A 12,151-nucleotide genomic window follows, 5' to 3' on the forward strand; every position below is an offset into this window, starting at 1 on the left:
CACCGCGCCACGCATCCCGGAAGCATGCTCTTCCATGCACACGGCTGGGTGCGCGAAGACGCCGGAAAAGTAGGCATTCCACTCACCTTGGGCGCCAACACTGCTTACCTGCTGACACCTCCCGCCTAAGACGTTGGTTAGGTCTGCGGAAGGACCTCGTCAACCCGTCTCAATTCGCTAATTGCACGAACTCTACTAATGGAATATTGGCTTATCTCCAATGTAACTCATTCCGTATAGTGATCGACACAACGATCCATTCTTCCAGTAAATACAATACGTTGTCATGCATTCACGTTTATAAATTGTGACTGGATATAGGACTTCCTTGCCGGTAGATCTCAACAAGTCGTTCTTAATGATATAAAATCGACAAATGTAAAGGTAGCTACGGGAAAACGTCAATGGAGTGTTATAGGGCTGCTACTGTTTACAGTTTATGTTAACGATCTAGTGGGTAACATTGGAGCCTGCGTGAGGCTATCCGCAGACGAAGCTGTTGTCTATAGGGAAGCTGCTAAACCAGAAGACTGTGGGGAAATGCAGGAAGATCGCACAGGATAGACAACTGGAGTACCAATTGTCTGCTGGCCATGTACTTGTATAAATGTAACATGTTGCGCGTAAATTGGCGAAGAAATCCACTAATAATCGGTTACGTTATTGGTGACGAATTGCTGGTAACAGTAACTACCGCAAAATATTTAGGAGTAACCACCCGGAGCGATCCGACGTAGAATGACCACATAAAACAAACAGTAGGAACGCTAGATGCCAGACAGATTGACTGAGAGTATCTTAAAGAACGCTAACTCATCCACGAAAGGTAATCCGAAACACTCGTTCGACCAGTTTTGAGTATTCTTCATGAGTCTGGGACCTTTACTAAGTAGGACTAGTAAATGAGACAGAGAAAGTACAATGAAGACATGATAGGTAAGGGCTGGTGGAATTGAACGACTGGACCAAAGTCAGGGATGGACGAACGCTGACAATGGTGAATGCTCACTTCGACTTTATATCGTGCAAACTCTGATGTCGTCAAAACTATGAGAATATATTGTTATTACACACTACTGTTTATAAAAATTGCAACACGCAGATGGAATGGGATCGATAATTCCCAAATTAGAGGATGTGTAGAACAGTGTAATCGTAATGAGCGATTGTACATAGATGGCGTGCACTTAGGCCCAGCAGCGTCCTCTTTTTTTGTACCCAGACAGGTCAGTGTTACACCGAGCTCAGTCAGCGAAGAGCAATCAAACGAAATGGAAACTAACAAGTAAGTGACGGTATGTCTCGCCGACGTCAAATGGTGCAGTATCAGCAGCGGAATCAGTTGGAACAGGACAGAATGATTAATTTCAAGGGAACGAGTTTGTCGTATCGTGACGGAAAACGCTGCTGTGACAGTGACGTATGTGTGGAACCAGTGAACAGAAACAACGTGACCACAGGGAGATATGACCGCCATCTCGTCCGCGTGGCCGTGACCGGTAGAACAGCCTATCTGCAGCGTTGACTCGACGTTGGAGCACTGAACAGGGTACAGACATGATTTGTCGACGGTTGGATTGCTTCTGCTGAAGACTAGACTGGTCCTACGTATGCCAATGAACCGGCTTTCATTGTCCGGTAACTACCAACGCCTCAGACTGCTATGGGCATGTGAACGCCGTCACTGGTGTGCTGAGTAACGAAACATGATGTTTTCGCGCGTGTCCCGCTTCATCCCTTCCTAAAGTGATGACAGCATACGTGTTAGATGATACCGTGGTGACAGATATTGGGCGGACTACATTTTGAGTGGTTTAGTTGACCGACACTAAGTGTGATGGTTTGGGGTACCATTGTCTATTATGTGCTATCTCCCCTCCTACGTACGAGAGAAATCTGAACAGCAACCGCTACGTCAGAGAAGTCTTAATCCCCAATGTACCACCGCTCCAGCAGGTATCTCCATATGGCGTATTTCAGCAGGACAATGCCTGGCCCCAAGTGGCGAGGAATGACGGGAACCTCTGCTGTTCTGATCTGAACGTTCGCCTCACATGTCACCTATGGAACATGTATAGCATATGGTCGGTCGGCAACATGTTTTGTTCTGATCCCCCTGCAAACACTACTTACGCTTTATCGATGAGCTTACAAACCGCATGGCTGAGTGTTTCCCAGCAACGTATGCACGCCCAGTTCTGAAATTACAGTCATTTGTGTATTGTTGTCCACAATCTGTGGAATAAATTTCATTGTAGTCATATGTCTACTTCTGGGTGTTGTAATTTTCAAAAACAGTAGAGTAACTCTCAAAATAATTTCATGAAATAAGTACTTCTAGCAGGTTCGGAAGAATGCTTTCCGAAAGCGATCTTTCCCTGAGTGTAAACTTCTTCCAAGCTACGCTAAAGGAATGTACTAAGCAGTGATGTAAACAAATTATTGTGATTATTGTACTTAACAGATTAATACGTTTTATATAGGGTGAAGATTAATAAAATCTACAAACTGCAGAGACAGATTTGTGACTGGAAATGTGGGGAAAATGTCTATGAACGGGTATGGACGGAGCATGCAACGACAACAGGTCGTCCAGTAACGCAGTACAGAGCTGCATTGTGTCCACGTCATAACAAGTGTTCTAAGTGGCCTGCATGGGGCGCAATGCACGTGTTCACACTTCGCGTTAAGGTTTGCCACACTGTTTTGCACGCTCCAGTCTCTCTCCGAATAGCGCCAAAGGCGCCGTGACCAATCAGTTGAAGGGTCAACACATCAGGAACTATTTCAGCATACATAATGCTTTTCACTACCCCCCACCCCCCCACCCCCCCCCACCCCCCGACCCCTCCCCCGAGGCAAAAATCCAGGGGTCTGAGGTCGGTGATCTAGCAGGCTGCTACAGGAATTCCGCGTTCTGTCCAACGTCCGGGGAAAATTTTGTTGAGGTGTCGGCAAACTGTAATGCGGAAATGGGATGTTGCTCCGTCATGAAGAAGCCACATAACCTGTCGTATTGCCAAAGGCACATTCTCAAACTGCGCAGGCGGAGTATTCCGCAGGAAATTCAAGTACGTACGTCCGACGAGGCGTTGTGGAATAATAACCAGCCCAAGTATTTGGTCGCCAAGATTCCATGCCTCTCCATGGTTTCCATATGGTTGACCGTACACAAACACCATCTCGGCTTGTTTCCGACATGAATACCGAACCATTACGGTGCTTACAGTATGCTGCGTGAATTAGACAGCCAGCAACGCAAAAGGAACACACCACAGGGGGTCGGAGGAACTTTCATTTGTCGTAGCCATCTAACGTGAAACTGATGCATTTCCAGGGGATGTATGAGAGGAAATACATGGAATGAATTTCAGTGAATGGAGATGGAGATACTGACAGAGTGAAGTGAGACGCATTCCAATCGGCAATCCCATCCTTGGGAGTGATCAGAAGGGAGACGTCCCTCGCTTGCAAAGAGGACAGGGTTCACGGGATGGTCAAGAAATCTGCAAATGGCGATTGCCTAAGAAACAGGAGTAAACTTTGTCATATTTTTAGAGGGAGAATCCCCGCTTCTGTGAGGAAACTGTCAATGGGACTAGTGCGAAAGGCACCAATAGCCAGATGTACCTCACAATGGTGAACAGGATAAAGTATTTCCAGAGTGGAGGGAGCCGCTGAGCCATAAACCTGACTTCCAAAATCTGTTCATAGGACCTTTTTTGCTCCTTTTGCAGTCAGGAATCCATCCTTGCAGTTTATCAGTTTTATTAACGTTCACCCTGTACATATGTCATTATTATTATTATTATTAATATTATCATTGTTAATGTAATCACATTCATAGATGGCACATTGAAAGGGGGACTGACGGCAAACTGAATTACTTCCATTGCTAGTGGAGTGCTTAGCTGCTGAAGCAAGGCTCTGCTTCCACCAGCCAGGGCGAGTCGAGCAGGGCTGGCGGACAGGGCACGCTGGGCGCCCGGGGCGGCTTGCTGGGCGGCGGCTGTCGCCTCCTCGTCTGCCCACGGCGTCCCTTTGTCTCTCCGGCGCCGCCGTAAACCGCCATTGTTGGCCGTTACTACTGCTGAGGTGACGGCCGGTATCCACCTTCCCATTCTAACCTTGCTCTGGTTCCTTGTCCCTATGTTCCTATAGTTCTCAGTCGGGAGAAGTCACAAAACATAAAGCGGATATGCACACGAAACTGTCTTACTTGCAGTCCAATTTGGGGCATTACCATACGCAGTATGACCTTTCTGAATTTTTTACATTTATGAGTAAGAGTACTTTGTATTGTATAAGTATACAAGTGAGTACATGTAGAGTGACCCAATGTTAGCCTCATGCCAAGCGTTCCAAAAATACTGCACGAGCGCTTTTTTTCTCGAAAAAGGTTTTTCGGTTATGATTTAGAATTTCATATGGGGTCATGGTACAGAATTAGCAAAGAAGACAATGGTTCTTCAAACTGAAAAAAATAGTGATATTTCTGGTACGCTACGACGATATGATATCATTTAAGACTGTTTCTGACGTTATGAGTTTAAACGCCTTAAAGACGATAAATAGAAATACTATAGGATAATGAAATTGCTTAAAATATGTCTTCAAAGTTGTAGCTACGACAAGACGCACATTGATGAGCCAAAACACCATGACCACTTGCTGAACAGCTTGTTTGTCCGCCTTTGGAACGAGATACGTCACTGATACTGCGTATCAGAGATTCGACAGTTGTTTGATAGGTTTGTGGAGGTATGTGTCATTAGATGTCTGCGCACAGGTCATGTAATTCGAGTAAATAACGGGCTACTGACTTGCGTACGCGGTGATAGCGCCAGATAGCGACCCAGATGGTTTCCGAGACATCAACGTGAGCTCACTATAATGCTCCTCAATCCACTGTTGCACGGTTATAGCTCCGAGACACGAACATTTATACTGCTGAAAGATGACATCGCCTTCCGAGAAGACATCGAGCATGAAGGGATGCAGGTGGTTCACAGCTGTCAGCGTGTCTTCGTTTACTACCATAGGTCCCTTGAAAGTGCAGGAGAATGTCCCCCATAACATATACAGCTCGCACCAGCCTGCGTCCGTGGCGCACTGCAAGTTTTGAGCCGCCATTCGCCTCGGTGACGGCATTTGTGGAGACGACCATCGACCTAGTGCAGCAAAAATGTGATTCACCGGAAGAGCCGGCACGTTTCCACTGATCGACAGTCGAATACCGATGGTCCCGTGCCCACTCCAACCGTAATGGACGATGTCGTTGGGTTAACATGTGAACACGCAGGGGTGGTCTGCTGCGGAGCTCCATGTTCAACAATGTACGATGAACGGCGTGGTCCGAAACAGTTGTTCGTGCACCAGCATTCTGCTCTTTCGATAGAGATGTCGCAGGTCACCATCAATCCCACATTACAGAGCAGTAAAGCCTCCAAACACCACGTTCTGCGAAGAGTCGTGGACGTGCAACCGTTTAGCGCCTAGTCGTAGTTTCACTGTGCCAACGGCCTTGCCGCAGTGGTAACACCGGTTCCCGTCAGATCACCGAAGTTAAGCGTAGTCGGGCTGGGCTAGCACTTGCATGGGTGACCATCCGGTCTGCCGAGCGCTGTTGGCAAGTGGGGTGCACTCAGCCCTTGGGAGGCAAACTGAGGAGCTACTTGATTGAGAAGTAGCGGCTCCGGTCTCGGAAACTGACATATGGCCTGGAGAGCGGTTTGCTGACCACATGGCCCTCCATATCCGCATCCAGCGATGCCTGTGGGCTGAGGATGACACGGCGGCCGGTCGGTACCTGTGGGCCTTCATGGCCTGTTCGGGAGGAGTTTAGTTTTAGTTTAGGTAGTTTCACTGTCCTACCCCTTTCCGTAGATGCTCACGACAGTAGCATGTGAACATTCTACCAGCTTCACCGTTTTTGTACCCGTTCACAGGCTTTGCACGATAATAATCTCTCCTTTGTTAAAGTCGCTTATCTCAATGGATTTCCCCATCTGCAGCCCATATCTTCTCTAGGGTGATCCCCCATCCGTGTCTGCTCCGCTTCACGTGCTCGCCACGCCATGAGGCAGCATCCAACGTCACGTTGGGCAGTGGTCATAATGTTTTGGCCGATCAGTGTGTACTTCTTATAATTTCAATTATAATATTTTTTCTCATTTTAAAATCTTAAATAGCCCATAACTTTTGAATAAAAAAATCATTTTTGTTACACTCGAACCCTTTTCGGTATACTGAAATAGATATTCAGAGGCCTTGGTTCTAATCTCAGTTGTACCATGCCTTCATGTACACTCAGTATCCCGAAATATCTCTCCTGCCGGCATCGTACCGCGTGCATCCCGAATTCAGTCTCCAAAAAAAAAAAAAAAAAAAAAAATGGTTCAAATGGCTCTGAGCACTATGGGACTCAACTGCTGTGGTCATAAGTCCCCTAGAACTTAGAACTACTTAAACCTAACTAAGGACAGCACACAACACCCAGCCATCACGAGGCAGAGAAAATCCCTGACCCCGCCGGGAATCGAACCCGGGAATCCAGGCGTGGGAAGCGAGAACGCTGCCGCACGACCACGAGATGCGGGCAATTCAGTCTCCCACCACACTCGATTAGGGAACACAACCACTTAATGCACTCCTCCCAAAGAAAGTACTTAAATCCTTAAATCTAGTGACCCGGATGCCTAAGTCAGAGGTACCCAGTTCCGAGTCCGCCGATCACAATAAAAATTTATTTTCATATGTGACTACCCGTCAAAAAACACATAACTTATCATACGTTTTCTTGAAACTAAAGGAATTTGTGTAATGGAGCATATTCTCACTCTGTCGATGGGTGCTGCCAAAATTTAGAGCAGCACTCTATGGATAATAAGAACTGAATGAGAAAGAAAACTTTTTTGCCACAAAGTGTGTTGTTGGATCTTCAGTCCGAAAATTGGTTTGATGCAACTCTCCATGCTACTCTATCCTGTGCAAGCCTCTCCATGTCCGTATAACTACTGCTACCCGCGTCCTCTAGAGTCTGCTTGCTGTATTCATCTCTAGATCTCTCTCTACAACTTTTACCCGCCACATTTCCCTCCAATTCTAAGTTGTTGATGTCTCAGAACTTGTTCTAGCCACAAACGTCTTTCTCCCCAGTTCTATTCAGTTCCTGCTCAGTAGTTACATTACCCACCCATCTGATCTTCAGCGTTCTTCCGTAGCATTACATTTCAAAAGCTTCTATTCTCTCACTGTCTGTACTGTTTATAGTCCACATTTCACCTCCATGAAAGGCTACTCTCCAAACAAATACCTACAGAAAAAACTTGCCAACATTTAAATCTATATTCGATGTTAGTCAATTTTTCTTCATGAGAAATACTTTTCTTGTCATTATCAGGCTACAAAATCGACCATCATCAGTTATTTTACTCCCCAACTAGCAAAACTCATTTACTACTTTTACTGCCTCATTTTCTAATCAGATTCTCTCAGCTTTGCCTGATTTAATTCGACTACATTCCATTATCCTCGTTTTGCTTTTGTTGATGTTCATCTTATATCCTCCTTTCAGGACACTATCCATTCCATTGAACTTCTCTTACTCCTTTGCTGTCTCTGACAGAATTACAATGTCTTCGGCAAACCCTCAAAGCTTTTATTTCTTCTCCTCTCTTCAAATATGTCCTCGGTTTCCTTTATTGCTTGCTCAATGTATCTAATGACTAACATCAGGTGTGGGCTACAATCCTGTCTCACTCCCATCTCATTCCCTCCTTCACTTTCATGCCGCTCGGCTCTGCCGTCTGTCTTCTGTATAAGAGCCCCTCGCTCTCTGTATTTTATCCCTGTTACCTTCAGAGTTTCAAAGAGAATACCCCAACCAACGCTGTCAAAAGTCTTCTCTGACTCTACAGATGTTGTAAGCATAGGTTTTTCTTTGCTTAACCTATCTTATAAGATAAGTCGAAAGGTCAGTAATCTTATAAGATGAGTCGTAAGGTCAGCATTGCCTCGCACGTGCCCAAATTTCTTCAAACTCCAAAGTGATCTTCCCCGAGTTCGTTCTCTACCAGTTTTTTCATTCTTCTGAAAAGAATCTGTGTTGGTATTTTGCAATAATAACTTACTATACAGATGGTTCGGTAATATTCGCGCTTGTTTGCACCAGTTTTCTTTGGAATTATAGTTCTATCATCCTTCTTGAAGTATGAGACTATTTCGCCAGTATTATACATCTTACACAACAGATGGAAGAGTTCTGTCATGGCTGGCTCTCTAAAGCTATCAGTAGTTTTGACAGAATGTCGTCTATTCCAAGGAGTTGTTTTTACTTGGGTCTTTCAGTTTTTCTAATTCTGCTCACTGTATCTTATTTCCCATCTCATATTCATCTACGTTCGCTTTCCTTTCTATAATATTGCCTTCAAGTGCTTTTCCTTTGCACAGCCCCTCTATATATTCCTTCCACCTTTCATCTTTCCTTCTTTGCATAGTACTGGTTTTCAATCTGAGCTATTGATATTCATATATCTATTTCTCTTTTCTTCTGAGGTCTTTTACTGTAGGCGGTAGCTATCTTTCCCCTAGTGACACATGCCTGTATATGCTCATGACGTTTGGATTCCCTTTCACGTGCTTCATATGCTACATTTATATATTTTCTCTTTTATCATTTAAGTTAAGTATCTCCTGTAATATCCAAGGGCTTCTACTAGGCCTTGTGATTTTATCTATTTGATCCTGTGTTGACTTCACTATTTCATCTCTCAAAACTACCCATTCGGTCTGTATTGTATTCCTTTCCCACGTTCCAGTCACTCGTTGCCTAAAGCTACCTTTCAAACTCTCAACAGGCTCTGGTTCTTTCAACTTATCCAGGTCTTATTTCCTTAGTTTCCTACCTTTTTGCAATTTCTTCAGTTTTAATCTACAGTTCATAACCGACAAATTGTGGTCCACATCTTGCCCTGGAAACGCCTTACAGTTTAAAATCTGTTTCCGAAATCTCTGTCTTACCGTTATATAATCAATGTGAAACTTTTTGGTATCTCGAAGTCTCTTCTTTGGTGATTCTTAAACAGTTAGCGATGATTAATTCATACTTTGTGCAAAACTGTACTGGGGGGATTTCTCTTTCATTCCTTTCCAACAGTCCGTATTTAGCAACTATTTTCCTTCTCTTCCTTTTCCTATTATCGAATTCCAGTCCCCATTCACAATTAAAATGTCTTCTCCCTTAACTATCTGAATAATTTCTTTTATCTCATCATGCAAATCTTCTGTCTCTTCATCAACTGCGGAGATAGTTGGCATATAAACCTGTACTGCTGTGTTGGCTGTTGGCTTCGCGTTTTTCTTGGCTATGATAGTGTGTTCACTATGCTGTTAATAGCAGCTTACCAACACTCCTATTTTCTTATTATTATTAGAATTACTCCTGGATTACCCCTATATGTTTTTGTATTTTTTTGTTAACGCGGGCACCTCAGTCCGTTTACAACCTGCACCACGCATGTAACGAGCAGCCCTTAGTGGCTCGCCATCACAGTTTTTTTATCTTAAATATCTTTGTGACTAATGCCCTTTTGGCATATTTATTATTTTATAAATGACATATAAGTACTGCCAGTCTTTCACGACGATTCCGTACTTATACTCTGTATCATACGTTTTTAGTCATAATTCTGTGACCATGTTATAGACCATTCTTTGATTTAAATTCTGAGGAAGACACTTCTAGTAGTGTTGAAACCCGGTTAATTCGTTAAAAATTAGTGACCGAGGGCTGTTTTCTTTCAATTGTATCCGGATACTTTTGATTAAATAGTGTATAGTGAGCATGATGAAGCTCGCAACACCATAAAAGTTATAAAAAGTCCTCAGCGTCGACGGTGGGGCCAGGCAGAGCCGCATACCGGGAAGTCGCGTGATCTTCCACGATAAACGTTTGCATTATGCTTAACTTTTCGGCTATCATGGCTCTCCTTTATTTCCTATCTCTACGGGTATCGTTATTCATCTTATTTGGTTCTAGCACGTAACTGACGAGGCACATAGGAAAGACCTTTGACGACTGCCTCTTTACAGAACTCGCGTAAGGAAAGTGTTGTGCATATTTTTTTTGCTAGTTTCGTCTAATATTCATCGTGGTGCTAAAGTTGACTGTTGACGTTGACCGTTTTTTCGTGATGGCGAACTGCTTTATTGTGCCTGAATCTAACAATTAATAAAACAAGGTAAACATCTTTCTATGTTAGTTTTATGTTACTGAGCTCGAAAATCCTGCGTCGTTTTGTAGCTCTATAGATTGCATTTGAAAAAAATTCTTATTTCATGCAATTGTAAGTATTGTTAAACACTATTTTTTTTCTTTTGAATTTGAAGATACTGACAGGGCTGAGCACCACACACACACACACACACACACACGTAAATATTGCGCCCCTTTGTGGAAGGCTGTAAGAGGATGAACTTGTCAAGCCGAAGCCCGTAACTGCGCTTTTTGGTTTAATAAACAGAATTATTAACAATGGCTGGGTGGTGTTTTTACGTTTTTGTAAGAATCAAACTGTATTTTCATACAGCCATGCTCTCACCATGTCAGATTTTTCAACATAGCGTACATCATGAATATTTTCATGATATACATTACCCAAGACTTTTCTGAACGCTGACGAAGTTACAGCAGGTAATGGCAGTAGCGTGAAAATCTCGAAGTGTTGTAGACTGCTGTATAGTCATGTCCTGTTTATAGCAATAACTCCTTACATGAAACACGTATTTGTAGATGATACTTCCTCCAGTGTCTCACCTCAGGAAGTCTTACTGCAACCCAGGTTTTGTCACAATTTTGTAGGTTGTTGCATTATCCTCATTAACAACGCATAATTAATTATTTAGTTCATAAGGAACAAGAACTGTGTAAGAAACGATCAACATGGGGTGAGCATAATGAAATATGCAGAGTATTGAAAGGTGTAAGACGTTAATAGTTATGGTTCCATGAAATATGAATCAGTATTCAATAGTTAAGAGAGTGCCCTCTGAACGTCATCTTCACAAATGATTATTTGACCACCACTAAATAGCAAGATGTTGATATGACTGCTCTCGAATTTGCCTATTAATTAGTCATACCTCAGAATACCATTCTTTGAAAATGTCAGCCACGTGAGTTTCATCAGTCATTGATTAGTTTTGAGTGTCTCCGGCTGAAGTGCGATGTGCATGGAGTCTTATTATTGGGCTGGTACTTCCCATGGTTCGGAAAAAAAGAAGGCAGCTCTAATGAAATTCCAACAGCAAGTGAAAGGTTTCACTCCGCTAAATAGGCACAGGAACAGAGGAATTATGGCTTTAGACTAAATGCATTTTCATCCTTTTAATACAAAAAATATTTATTTTGGACTCGAGTTATAAAATCTTAAGGAGTAAGGAACACAAGCAGCTCTACAGTTGAATGGCAGAAAATTACTCTTCCCATAAACAGGCATAGCTGTCATCTGTTGCAGCAGCTGTAAGTTTGTTGCAGAAACCATGTAGACGACAGGCACATAAGTACTTTATGTAAACAGCGGCCCCTGTGCAAAATATCAGCCAGAGCAGTTTTACTAGAATCAGTACAGCCTACAGGTAAAGTGATTGGGCAGCTATATGGCTGACCGTGAAAGTACCTCGTACAAAGTGAGAATGGAGTGGTAAAAAGACCGGAGCTGCGGCGACGCCTTCTGAAAAGAAAGTGAGTACAAGATCTTACTATGAACGTTTCTTGGCCTTTGTTGAGGAGACAACAGGCAACTTAAAAAACCTTCGGTAGACTTCATTGTAAAATTTCAGCGATACACTGCGGAATGGGCAATGTACCTGTCGTATCCAGGACGGGAAATAACAGACCTCGGGAAATAAAATGGTCAGTTACGAATTCTGGCTATAGATCAGACAGTATCCTGTCCAGCATATGCAGTAGCCGCAATGATAAGGCAGACGAAAGTAAAGCATTGGGACTAAAGTAGAGACCGGGAAGTTTGACAGCCGTGTAAAGCTAATAGGTGAAGTCTGATCACCTTCTAACACTACAATGAAGGCTTTCACGACCGGATGGTACTGTTGCTGATAATTCTTCCGGGTTATATGGCCGTGGACCATG

At 43.5% G+C, this 12,151-nt stretch overlaps 1 protein-coding gene and 1 pseudogene across 1 annotated transcript in view; both read left to right on the forward strand.

Annotated features, from left to right (window-relative positions):
* The window catches only part of LOC126252408 (dual specificity protein phosphatase 22), a 571,353-nt gene that overhangs the window by 502,015 nt on the left and 57,187 nt on the right, over positions 1-12,151 (forward strand). The window lies entirely within an intron of this gene.
* On the forward strand, positions 5,515-5,632 carry LOC126254116 (5S ribosomal RNA; annotated as a pseudogene).

Source organism: Schistocerca nitens, chromosome 4, assembly GCF_023898315.1.
Source record: "Schistocerca nitens isolate TAMUIC-IGC-003100 chromosome 4, iqSchNite1.1, whole genome shotgun sequence".
NCBI classification, from domain to species: Eukaryota; Metazoa; Arthropoda; class Insecta; order Orthoptera; family Acrididae; genus Schistocerca; species Schistocerca nitens.